The following is a 13,781-nucleotide window of genomic DNA, read 5'->3' on the forward strand; positions in this document are numbered from 1 at the left end:
ATGAAACATGGTGATAATATTGTATACAACATGTTTTGATAAGAATATGCTATACATAATTGTGTTACAACTGAAAATGCACTAGCACTACACACAAAAGAAAGCAAGCACAAAAAGAGACTGCTAGACAAATATAGGAGTATAACTAAATACTGCAGAACAGCTTTTATGCTCAGCAGAAAGACAATGTCAAAAAGGAAGTTTACCTCCTACATGCTTAAAAAAAGTGCATACATTATGAACTGTGTGTTTTCATTTCATGAAGTCTTTGGTATGAACTCAATAATAACAGTTGTCCTCAACTCTAATGCTGTGTAGCCGCTTCAATGACAGCAATAACTCTCAATAGCATGAGTTTTCCTTTACATTCCTCCGCAACTAGTCATCCCTACAGTTTATCATTCTTCATTCTTACAGCATATCCACCATAAGCAAAAATTCAATGTTGCTCATAATATTTTGAAAAAGATACAGCTTCACAAAATGATAGGAACCTTGGGGCATTTCAAATTGAATGCATTTTTTAAAATCATTTTAAATTTCAACTATGGACTGTAGCTAGGCCTGCTAGCCTAAAGGTAATGCTCTGCTCTGTATTACCATGCCACAAATCTGGGTTACATTTCCAGCCGTTCTATAGCTTCCCAAACTGGCACAACCCGGGGTTAGAGTTGCACCTCTTGTTATCACATCGGCACCACTCCAGCTGATTAAGGAGCAGCACTGATAGGCTCCGAAGAGAATCCCATCCTCCTCACCAAGGAGGCCGTGTCTTTGAGCATAGCAAGAGGTTAAAAACAGGGCTGAAATGAAGTATATCCTCAGGGCTCTATCAGGGACATGAAAGGCAACCCAAGAAAGTATGTTATATGACAACAAAGACATCAAATAATTTTAGTGGAATAGCTGCCTTCTACCTCTCCAAGTTTTCCATGCACTTTCAGATGCATACCATATCTTTTTCCCCTTCCATTACAAAATCTTTGTGCATTGCTCTTACACGCTACAAAACAGCTGCTAGATTGCAACCTAGACTGCTGAATTACAATGGTGGATTAAGTTATTCCAGTGTAATGGATCAATTATCTGGACCTTCTGTACCCAATGAAAAACAGAAACTGCTGGTAACAGGGTACAGGCAGGAATAAAACAGCTGGGTTTAGTCTTCAGACCTCCAGTCCTGAAACGTCAAACCACCACTTGCATTCAGCCACAGAGGAACATTCAAAATTTAATTTACATTTAGCAATTAAAGGCTCTGTTTCATTTAAGTTCTGTTTGCAGATACTATGTGCAAGTATTCTGATTATTGTTAAATAGTAAATAATCTCAGTGGTTAAATGTGTGATGGTTATATGGAGATTCAAAGCCAGTTTTCTAACTCGCGCCTGTTTTCTGAAAAGAAGCCAAGAAATCCAACGCTCAGTCTTCCTGTCATAAAGAATTTGGGGATCCTTTGGAGAGAAAGGCAGCAGCACACTATGGCATTGTAAAGGCAACACTGTTACATTAGGCTCAGGGTACAAAGCTTTGTATTTGATGCCTTTAGAACTTCAGAGTGTGACCACTTGGCTTGAAATCTGATTTCCCCCATTAATGCAGTTTTATAAAAGAGAAAAACGAGTTTCAGATTAAGGTAAGTGGCTGTGCAGTGATAGGAGTAAAATCAGCATCTGTGGTCTTGTGTAAATCAGTACCAGCTCAACACTGGGCATTGATAAATAAAAGACTGAAAGGCTACACATTCGCTGGAATACAGACGAGGGGAAAAAAAAAAAAAAAGCCACTGCTAAAGCACCTAAAACTTTGAAAGATATATACTGCTAAAAATTAAATTGAAATACATTATCTAAATACCTTTGGTAACATAAGTGGCCTGTATCTTCTTTCAAGACAGAGTATCAGTTTATTTCAAATTTAGAGATATTGGCCTTGATTCAAATTCATGGCAGTTATAGAAACCAATGTTCCATGGCTTGATTCAGGTGGCAAGCATTAAATCTTTTTCCTGCTGTCATGCAACAACAACTTTAATACAAATTAGCACTGCCAAACTCAGTTTCCTGAGCTCAGAAGTCCTTGATGCTACTCCCTGAATTTTATTCATACTTTCACACGGACTGTGCTCTGCTGAAATTGTTGTAGCTGACAAGAAACAAAAAAAACTACAATTTAATGACACTGGATTCAGTATTATAATTCATGCCATTGTAGAAAATTTAACATGCAGCTCTTTTTTAAGTGAGGTTAAGCTCAATCAAATGCACACACAGGAAAAAGAAAAAAAGGAAAGCTCATTTCTGTGAGTCAGATCTTCCCTTCAGACCAATCCAATTGTTTATGCTGAAACCAATCCTGCCAGTCAATAATAACTCACATTTTTCAAGCTACTGATTCAGCTTTTGCAAGAGCTTTCTTGGAGTCCAATAAAAAAAAAAAAGCCTCAAAATACAAAAAAGCAAACCAAAAGGAAGAGTTTTTCCAGTTTTTCTACTCACCAGGAATATACAATTAACTAAACTTGACACTCCAGACAACTGCGAATGAGATGCAGAGGGTAGATCTGAGTCATAGAAAGCATATTTCAACTTAAGAAAGAGCTTTCTGTTTCCCAGATCAGGCACTCCAGACTGATGGGCCCTTAATTACAGAGTTCCACAAAAAGGGTGGGAAATGCCAATGAGTACCTAAAGCCTCCTGGCCTAGTTCAAAAAACCCTGGCAAAAAATTTGCATTTAAAGGAACGCCCAGTTCCAATTCCTTGCAACTTCCACAGCTGTAAACCAAAACCACTTCCTAGCAAAATTTCTGCCAAACCAGTCAACTCTTCCTGTAGCTCCAAATTGAAAAGAAAAAAAAAAAACAAACCCTCATTCTATCTGAATTAAGCATCAATTTATACCAAGTTGTTCATCCATTTGTATTTCTTTTGGATTCATATTTAAGGCATTATTTACAACCCAGTAGCACCCAAAGGCTAATCAAGCTCGAGACTTTGGTGTGCCCAGGGCATAGCCTCTGGGCAGTGGCTTATCATGTGCCAAGACAAAAGAAAGCAAAACAAATGAAAGTTACATCTCATTTCCTCCCCAAAATCCAATTATGATGAAGACAACCTTGTTAATTCTATGGCTAACACAGTTTTTACTCATCATCTAAATTTAACCATTGTAATTTTTGAATAAATGTAGCTTTCACATTCAAAACTTCAGTTTGACCACAGCTTTCTCACTTCTGGCTTACTTGCACTTTTTTCCACATATTTTACAAAAAAGCTCATACATGTGTTATGCATACATACCTCTCAATTTTACATTTGCCTTTGCATCTCCTCAATTTCACATATTTTTGTAAAAGAGAACACGCTTCTCTTTTAATTAAAGCACTTGTAGTCCATTTTCTAAGCAACCCTCTTTGCAAAATCATTTTGTATATAATTATTTTTAACTTTACTTCATCATAAAAAAAGAGAAAACAGGTCACCAGCTACATCTTTTTGTGTCTACTGACACTTGGCCAACCTATGGGCCATCACCTTACAAAATACAGTGGCATCACTAATGCTTTGAAAACACGGCATACATTCCCCCATGAAGTTCTCATTGGTTTTTCCTACTCCTCATCCCTCTAGGGAATGCTGGAACTTTTCTTAAAATAAAAAAAAATTAAAAAAAAAAGGAAATGATCCACCTTATACCATCTTGAAGAAGACAACAGTCTTTCTCAAAGTTTCAGCAAATCTATCTTACTCTTCAGAAGCAAAGAAATAAAAAGTACTGATTAAGATGCTCTGGTTAGCATAAGTGAAACTTGTATACACATACAGCTTATATATTGAGAGAAGAGAGTTGATGTATTTACTCTACCACAGTTTCTGCAAATAGCAATCCAAAGAGCTCAAAAATAAATCTCAACTCCTCAGAGCCTTTTAGAAATACCAATTTTTACTTTACTATCAAATAACATTTTTAATAACTAGTGTTAACAATGAAACATTCTTACTCAGGACCAGCTGCTGTTCTTTTAACCTATAGTCCTAACATAATGAGATTTTGTGAGAATTCTGCTATCAGCCAAAGGCATTAGAAGTTGAAAACTGGCTTTCTAAGGTACATCACAGGCATTTGCAAAAGATAACAAAGAAAAGGAAGGGAAACAACAGGTTCAAGGCATAGTGTGCAATGATAAAAATTTTCTTTATCTACACCTTACTACATCCCAAATACTTATCAGATGTCTACAATAGAAATCCAGTGTTTCCTAAGGCTCACAATTACACTTGCATGCATATGACAGCCTTCTAGAATCTACCTACAGTTTGGAATTATAGAATTGACAGTATGACCTAGCTTTCACTGAAACTATTGTAGACTCACCGATTTCACCACTGGTAATTCCCAAGGGATGAAAAAATATCAGATGTCCTAAATAAAAGTGCTAAGATGATCTGAGCACCCACCAGTACAGACTCAATTTGATGACTGGTATTAAGATACTATATAAAATTCTGGCTCTACTACTTAAATTGAGTAAAGTTTTCACATCTAAATCATAAAACTTACAGTTTAAAAACAGAGAGGGAAATAATTGAAAAAATAGGAAAAAAGGAATGATTTTTTCATTGCATCGGTACATACTTTGCTTATGCAAACTACAGCACTCCACTGGAGTCTATGGAGCCACAGTACTTAACACTAACTAATCATCTGTCACTATCTACTGAAATGAAGTCAAAAATAAGCACAAGCTTACACATCAAGGAGATTAAAATATAAAAGTGACCCTGATTAATAAAATGGTGTTTGGGAATTCTTTTATCTCCTGTGCAAATCAAAAGAAATGATAAAGGGACAAAGAGGGTAATGACAGAGCAATAGAGCCTCATGTAACCTCAGTTAGGAGATTCATAATGAAAATTTTTCCTAGCTGCATTCACAGCGATACATGCCTTTGTGCTCTGCAGAAATAGAGGAAAACCTATTGACAAAGAACGGAGAGCCCCAGATACAGCACTGAAGGAGGTACTTAAACCTGTGAAGTAGACTGGACACTCTTTGAGAAATTCACACATATAATGATGGCACTACTGGACAGTTCAGATGTGAATAACTCATGATCAGCTTGATACTCATGAACTTGAACGATACATTTTTCTTTTTTTTATAATGAAAAGTAGAACTTGAAAAGTATGAAAATGGCTTAGTCAGTGGGAGTTATTTTTTTTCCCAAAATCTTTTGAAAGTATATTTTGAATAATTTGCACAACATGAAGCCTTGAATAGATTGGTTTTTTTGGAAATTCCTATAAGTCTACCTGCTAGCCTATACAGGAGTCCACTTCTTTTTTGCTTTACAGTTCTCCTATGTCCATACTATGAGAAGTACTAAAAGTACTGTTTTAAACTTCAGAAATTCTCATCCTTGATAATTTACCAAGAATCGAACTAAAATTTATTGATTTTCTCACTCCTCAAGCCTAATTAATACTATTAAACACATAAAAACTCTCCTTCAGCAGTAGCTTTAAAGAAAGTTAGAGTATGATCTAAAAATCACCTGAAGTCACTGGGAGTCTTTCCACAGATTGATTTCTGTGAGTTTCGAAGGCGGCCTGAATTGGTCATGCTCCAAGGTACGTTACAAAGTGAAATTCAATTATTATTATTATTGTATTTTTATCATGACAGAAGAAAAGCCACCTCTTCAGTAATATTTAATACAGCCTTCACACAGATCTTTTGATGCTACACTGCTTGGCAGAGATTTTTTCTCCTTTTTTTGCTACACATTAATCTCAAGTACTTAGGGTGAACATGGCATGGCCTGAACAAAATAGGGAACGTCCACAAGAAATGCCAGGTGCTCTTGCCAGCAGAGTGGTTCCCTGGCCCTAGGAGCTGGCAGAACAGAATGTCTCAATTGGCTCAGAGGACAGCCAGCCTACTGGGGAAGCATTTATAACTTCCCTAGCCACACAATCAGCAAAACTAAACTTGCACAACGCTCCTAAATTGATAAAAAGGCTAAATAGTAGTGTAAATATTCTAAAAGACATTTCTGACTGTTTGTCTCTGAACTAAGATATGGAGGATAAAAGATCTCCTTTACAAGTTAATTAGATGTGTAAGAATTCCTTAAAGTGAAGAAAATAAACACAGTATTATACCCTTGGCCTGCTTTTTCTACATTATGTAAAACTCACTGAGCTATATGTTCATTCCAGAGTTTGCCTAGTTTCACTTATTTCAGTTTTAAATAAATATTAAATGAATGCTCTACTCACAGAGTAACTTCACATCCTGGCACACTTTATGGTGCCATTGAGTGGCACATATTCACTAAATATACAATTGATAGTGAAAATCTTTAATTGGGTAGAATGCATGTACTTCAGTATTAATTTAAAAGGCTAGGGCACACCTTCTACATAAGGAACAGAATGGGTATGACTATTTTTGCAGCATCAGTACACTTAGCAAGAACTAGTGCTTGTTGAACATTATTAATCCTAAAAACACATGATAGCAGCAAGCTAGTCTTAAAATTGAACTGATAGTACCTGAACGTCACACACAGTTTTATTAGTTCTAAAAGTAAACATGCAGAATACTTGTATCCTTTGCTATTTACTTGAATGGGAGTTTTCTAATCTATAAGGAATTGACTGATTCTTTCAAAAGTATCCCACTCTGGCAAAAAGAAAGAATTCAAGTCAACTTCTAATGAAAATTGCATGAGGACCTCCTGTGTTACCAACATTTTCCTTGAAGAAAAACACAAAGTAAGTGACATTTTATTGCTAATGGACAACAAATACAAAAAAAAAACAAAAAAAAAAACCCACAGTATTGATTTGGAAGGCAAGGTCCCATTTTTCAAAACAAACCTTAAGTACTTACATATCTTTGTGCTTTTCAGTGAGATTAAAGTTTTTGTACATAAATCATATCTGAAAATGAGACTTCAGCTTCTGAATTACTTGGGCTGCAACTCTAAATATTGTTCAATGCATTTGTTTGCTTTATAGCACTACAAGTATTAACTTAGTACTATTTTAATATAATTTACTAGAACTTAAAATTTTCATTTAAACATACCTGCAGACCCAATTTCAATTTCTTGAGCAACTTCAGCATTTGCCTTGTTTATACAAGCAAGTGAAGTTGAAAGCAATACATTATCCAGCCTTCAGGGCTTGCTTCTCTTTCTACTTTCAATTAATCTTGTCTCCCAGGAGTCCAGCATAAAAATAAAATAAAATATCAATACTATTTTTTTTTTTTTTTAATTTTGATGTGCTTAATTATAAGCAGCAATTAATCTGTTTTCTTTTTTTTCCAATTTCACTCCTTGTGGGCATCTCACTGATAAACTAAAAATTAACAGCAGTGTATTAATCAAATAATCAAACTTTGAGGCAAAAGGTTCACCCCATCAAGACTGTAACCTAATGCTAAGCAACTCCCACCTTTTCCTTACATTAGTGGTAGAACTAATTTATTTTTCCAAGAAAACATTTTTAGAATATATATTACATAGGTTTCAATGGCAGAGGGCTGACCTCTACTTTCAATTACACTCTGCAACTTCATTAACACCAGTGGAATTGTTTGGATACAATTAATGGTAAAAATAAAAATACATGGTTTACAACTATTTTTTGAATACTTTCTAACAGAAGAGAGCTCATGACTAATCCATTCTTGTGCTGCCAGTAGGATACTAAACCCTGAGAAATGCAAATTTGAATCATTTTGACTTTTTTGTTAACATTGAATCCACTTCCAGTGGAAAAATGCTAGTACTGCTGCTCTCATGAAGATTTTAATACCAATGGATCAAATCAAATCACCCCGGATTGGCTAGGATTTCGATCTATGTGCAAGATTCATTAAGAGTTGCAAAAATTCTCCATCAAACTCTTTGGTTTGTAAGAATGCTCAGTATTTCTGACAAGCTGGCTTTCTCTAATGCTACTCCAATTATAGTTTTGAATATATACAAACTCCTCTGACACTATGAATATTTGACCTCATCTACATTAGCACTGCCAGTAGATTTTTAAATACTATTACTGAGGAGCAATGAAAATATTCCAGGAATGAATTTCAATTTCCAGGATAATCATTATAATATTAAGCTTTTTTGTTGTTGCTGTTGTTCAGTCTATTTAATTATTTCCATCCTTTTAATCAGTTCAGATAAATTAACTGACTTAACTGCAGCAATCTATTTATTACTATACGAGAAAATGCTGCCCATCAAGAGACAACCTGAAGTTTCCTTCTCTAATGTTTAGGCTAGAATTTTCCCCTAAAAGCTTTTAAAAGCTTTAGTACACTTCTGCTGCACAGCAAAGCTCTCTCTCTCAAAATAAAATAAATAAATAAATAAAATCATTCGGGGCTAGATTTACATTAACTTATCAATATAATACACATCATCTGAGTTCTTTTACAATGTACAGTAGTAAAGTCATTACCAGAACAGTAATGAAAACACTTCCAATTAAAAAAAAAAAAACCAAACAAAAAAACATACACACAAAAAAATCAGCATAAATGCTGATGGTTCCACTACAGCACATTCTTTCAGCACCTCTTCCTTGCTCACAGTCACACTCTCATAGAAGTTTTGTGCTTTTTGGGAAGGGAATTATTTGCGAAGGACTTACTGCTACTTTTGTTTGCTATTGTTAATAGCTTTTTATCTCTTACACAAGTACCACATTTATTAATACATGGATCTTTAGTATATATAATATACATACTTAATTACCCACTATTAATTATTTAGTCTCAACTACAAAATCTGGATATGTGAAAAATATATCTGAGTAGCAAATTTTTTGAGAAATGAAAATGTTCCTAAGCAAAAGAAAACTTACAGGATTTGTTCACAAATATTAAGGATGTGTTTTATTAAACATGGAACCTAATCTGCTTCACAAATTCACCTACTTTACCCTGTAAAGAGGCAGTCAGTGAACCCTTATGGATTCACTTTTATCAAAACTGATAAATATATATTTTGAACTAATTCAGAAGGTTCATTATTACTTGTTAGATTGGTTCTATACATGCAGTATTAGTTTAGCAAAAGCTAACTGTATGTCATCTCAGCAATGCATTTACTTGAGCAATAACAGTGTTTTTCTATGTCTATGGACAAAAGATATATATTTCTATAAGAACACAAATAAATAATAACAATTAGTACCTTATGTTACACATGTCAGAAAATAAAGATACCCATGAAGTAGTGATCAAATAAATTGATGATGGCACTAAAAAAATTACTTGACAAATTCAATGTGGAGAAATGTACAACAAAAAACTTCCTTCCTCTACCGAATCATACCAGAGAAGTAAAAACACAGTATTAAGCATTCAAAGTTCTGTGGGTTTACAGCTGCTGGCCCTTCACAAAGCTGAGATTTTTCTCTTAATGAAACTGTCAAATTTCATCTCTTGGGATCCATCACTTCACACTAACAGAGAGTTTGTGAAAAAAAAAAAAAAGTTTTTAAGAGCTCTGCAGGGACAATAAATTTCAAAGCTGACGTAATTTCAAACACTGTTAAGAATGTGCATCTGTCAATATTTGATCTTAAAATAATCTCATTAAGAAAGGTGTATCTCAGGTATTGTCACAAGGCACTTATAAAATATCTGATTAGTGCTTTATGAAGTAGTTTGTGCAGTTACAGTTCTGCAGGAAAATATACTGCTTCCTGCAGAAAAAGTTCTCTATATTTTGATAGCTTCCACATTTTATATATCATAAAAGATCTTCAGAATTTTCTAAATATAGATAAAATTTTAAATATATACAAGATATGTTGATAAAGAAGACCTCAGTTTAATAGGCCCTCCACCAATTTCTGCAGCCACCACTTCACAGCTTCCAATAAGAAGTGCAAAGATCAACAACTTGTAGCATAACCAAAAAGTTTTTACTATCATTAAATTAAGTCTAAGTCTACCTCCTCTATTCAACACTTCAAGTTCCTCAGTGAACAAAGAGCAACATCTGACCACAGTAACAATTCACAAGAGCAATGTGATAGAAAGATGACATTAGAAGTAAAACAACAAAATGACTAATGCAATAGAAAGGAGATACAAAGGAGGAATATAAATAAATAAATTGCTCACTTGCCAACAAAGATCTAGGCTCCCAGGAAAAAAACTCCACAAAAGAGGGATCTGCAGAAAGAGAACCTTCTAGAGTGGCAGCCAGCCCTTAAATGAGGTCTAAGAGCCAGGCTCCACCCCCTTCCAATCACATAGATGAATTGCCTCCACCTGTGCTCCCAGGTGCTCAATCAGTGGTTCAGGCTGTGACTCAACAGTTACTATGCAGATCATATTGAAGTCAAGGGAAATATTGACTTCAGCCTCACTAACACTTAACTAAGGGAATGAAAGAAATATAAGAAAGGAATGTAATAATGCAAAGAATGGAAATATCTGTTCAAAATAGGTATTTAAACACAAGAAACTGCATAATCATTTAAAATCAGTCTGTTGTGAAACCATTTTTTAAATATTACAAATGAAATACAAATAGTACTATACTGCATATTGCACTACATTACATTCTTCCACTTACAAACATGGAGCTGGGTTAATAATGTAGACCTGTAAGAGAGTTCAGGATTTTCATGCCAATTAAAAGCATGAATTATAAAAAGCATGAAAGATACCATCTTTCTTTCATTTTAAAGGTACTTGTTACAGATTACAGTATATTTTACCTTCCAAAATGAAAAATATTGTCTGTAAGCCACCAACTGCTAGATGCTACTGAGCATTCAAGGTCCAGTCTCACGCTTGCATTCTGTTCTGTTACTGCTTTCTGGAGTAACCTCAAGTCAGTCACCTGCAGCTCCTTCCACCCGACCGCTTTGAAGGAGAAAAAAGCAGTACTTTAAGTATATTTGTTTCCTTTTTTTTTACAAATGAAACTTTCATGATACAATGTATTAAGCCTTGTCCTACCTCCTGCCTTCACCATCATAAACAAGAGAGCTTAGAATAGCCAATATCTGAACAGCAATCAAGTTTATCAAATCATTCAACAGGCATACAGCGTTGCCCTGGTCTCAGGTTCCTTGAGAACAAAAACAGTAATATGTAGACAACCACAAAGGACACTTTTCTGGTTCTGCCTTGCCACATAATGAGAAATGCACATAGCCATCATGATACAATGAATGTATTTTGCTCATGGGATCACTAGGATAACTGAGAATTGTCTATATGATACACAGACCTGAGTAATTCCTGCTGGAGGCTAAGTCTTTTCAGACAAAATACTGTCCTACTGATGAACATGTTTTCTTCTCTCCTGCAAAACAAAGGAACTTCTTTTTCCACTCTCAATCCAGCCTTTGGGTTAGAGTAATAAATTTGCATTACCTATGATCTGATCCTTTTAGAAAAAGTTGGAGCACTCTATGAAACTCATAATACTCTGTTATACTTAGATGAATGTAACTCTTCCATTCAAGAATTCCTTTTGGGATCTTTTTCTTCACAAATGAAGTTCGGCCCCTTAGTAAACATTTCCTCTTCTTTGAGAAGGCATTTCCTTATTCACAAGAGTCAATTTGCCCCAGTAATTTTCAGCCCTTCCACACAAAAGAGCACTGCTTCGACTCTAAGGAAAGAAACAAGCACGAGACATGCAAGCAGATATTATGATCATGGTTAACAGCAAAGTCATGACTGCAGACAAAAAAACAACCTTATTACATGAGTAATGAGTATGAAAGACTCTGCATCTAGCAAAATCTTTTTTCCATTTCAAGAACAGAATGAGTGCCTGAGATTCTATGTTGTCCATCTGAGCAGCAAGCATTTCCTCAAGAATTTGCTTCTCCCAGAGAACAAGGGCTTCCTCTCTTGTAATACTTCTGTGTCCAGGTCAGTAACAGGAATGAACTGCAACTCTGGTTGAAAAATCAGGCTTTGAACTACTGGATGTTCACAGTAGCTCTTATAAATGTCCTGAAGTAGTTGTTAAAAATTATTCATCCACTCCACTTCATTTCATGTATTTCTATACTGCCAGCATGATGTAAAATGTTCTTGCACCATGAAGGTAAATTTTAATACTTAATCCTATTTTTTTTTTCCATTTTACAAGCATCTTCAAGCATATCTCTAGGAGACACATCTAATACAGCTAACCCAAATGTCACTAGCTGCAACATTCATGAGATTTTTGAAGTTATTTGCAGTTTCATCTTATACCTATTTCTCATGGAAGTAAAACATTATTTATTTTTTTTCTTATAATTGTCCATTACCAGCTTCTTCTTTATCAGCATATGGTGAACCTCTGAAAAAAATTCTACTTTACATCAAATTACCTATCACCTATCACATATTGTAATATGGAACTGACTTTCTTGGTTTTTTCCAGAATGCCTAGAGATACACAGGTACTAACTACAAAAATGTCCCTCAAAGCCAGGAGACCTACTGTGCTCAGGGAACAACTTATAAACCCTTTTTTTTTTTTTTTTTTTTTTTTTTTTTAATGTACACACTTATTTCAGCCTGAACCTGTGACTGTCTGCATCATGCTTCCATTTCTTACTAAATCTGCCTACAGTTTTAAGTGTAACAGGCATAACAGAATTCTGCAGTTTGCGGGACAGTTTTGGTTAAGATTAGGCATCAAACAATATTGTTGATTAGTAACTTCCTGGGATTTATCCTTTCCAGAATATGCTCATTATCATGTGCACTATGCTGCAGCCATAATCTTAGTATACATGATGATTCCCAGCAATTTAAAAGAATTTGATTCAATCCTTCTGCCCTAGATGTACATTTTCATTTTTTATTGCAGGTGAATTTTTACCATTTGTACTCAAAATGCGATTCCGGAATCACGATATTCAGCATCACAGACAACAAACTCAGTCACAGATGAAGATTCCCCATCTTCTGTGTCGCATATCAGGGTTAATTCTGCTGTCCAAAATCACTGCTACTATTGACCAACCCTTGACATTTTCATCACAAAGTTAACACTCAAGTATATTCTACAAAAATCCACAAAATTGGTGTTTCCTATTGAGTAACTACAATTTTAGAGATAACCTACTCCATAAGAAACAACAGATTTCCAGACTGTGGTGAATATTACCAGTGTGCAGCCTTTTAGTGAAGAAGAACAACTGACTGCAGATCTAAGTAAACCAGACTGTAGACAGCACTTGAAATTATTTTTGTCCTTTCTTTCCAGCACTTGTGAAACTGCACTGGAAGTAATGGGTCCAGTTTGGAACTCTTTAGTATAAGACATATGCAGACATATTGGAGCAAGCTACTGCAGAAAGCCACCAAGATTCATAGAGGACTACAGCACATAAATGCCAGGAGAGGCTGAAAGAATAATGCTTGTTCATCTTTAGCAAGAGTGAGTGAGGTAGAGATCTCACAAGACAAAGCAAAGACAAGAAACTCCATTTAAACACTGGGAAAACCTTTCTTGCCACATCATGGTCAAACACTACAAGTTGGTCAAGAAGAATGTAGAATTCTAGGCTAGATCCTAAGAATCTTGTGATATCACACAGTAACTTTAGAACCTGTTCAAGACTGAAACACATTCAAATGTGGAAGTAAATTGTCCTTCTTTCTCCTCTTCAAAATATGTTGTGGATTAAATCAAGCTTCCTCTTACACTCCCTTCCCAAACATTCTTTCAGGATTTAAAGCTTTATCTATCTCATTCAGAGTCTAAACAGTGATTGCAATGTT

At 35.1% G+C, this 13,781-nt stretch overlaps 1 protein-coding gene across 8 annotated transcripts in view; it reads right to left on the reverse strand.

Moving 5' to 3' along the window:
• The window catches only part of LOC107315026 (neuronal PAS domain-containing protein 3-like), a 171,791-nt gene that overhangs the window by 139,315 nt on the left and 18,695 nt on the right, over positions 1-13,781 (reverse strand). The window contains exons 1-2 of one of the 8 annotated variants that reach the window (XR_004307392.1): positions 10,760-11,011; positions 10,158-10,208 (exon numbers count right to left, since the gene is read on the reverse strand). The exons of 6 other annotated variants lie outside the window; for them this stretch is intronic. The gene's annotated coding sequence lies outside the window, so the exon portion shown is untranslated. Of the gene's footprint in view, positions 1-2,498; positions 2,684-10,157; positions 10,209-10,759; positions 11,012-13,781 lie in introns of those variants that run through there. One more of the 8 variants, XR_004307393.1, reaches the window with a different exon arrangement.

Source organism: Coturnix japonica, chromosome 5 (genome assembly GCF_001577835.2).
Source record: "Coturnix japonica isolate 7356 chromosome 5, Coturnix japonica 2.1, whole genome shotgun sequence".
Classification (NCBI taxonomy): domain Eukaryota; kingdom Metazoa; phylum Chordata; class Aves; order Galliformes; family Phasianidae; genus Coturnix; species Coturnix japonica.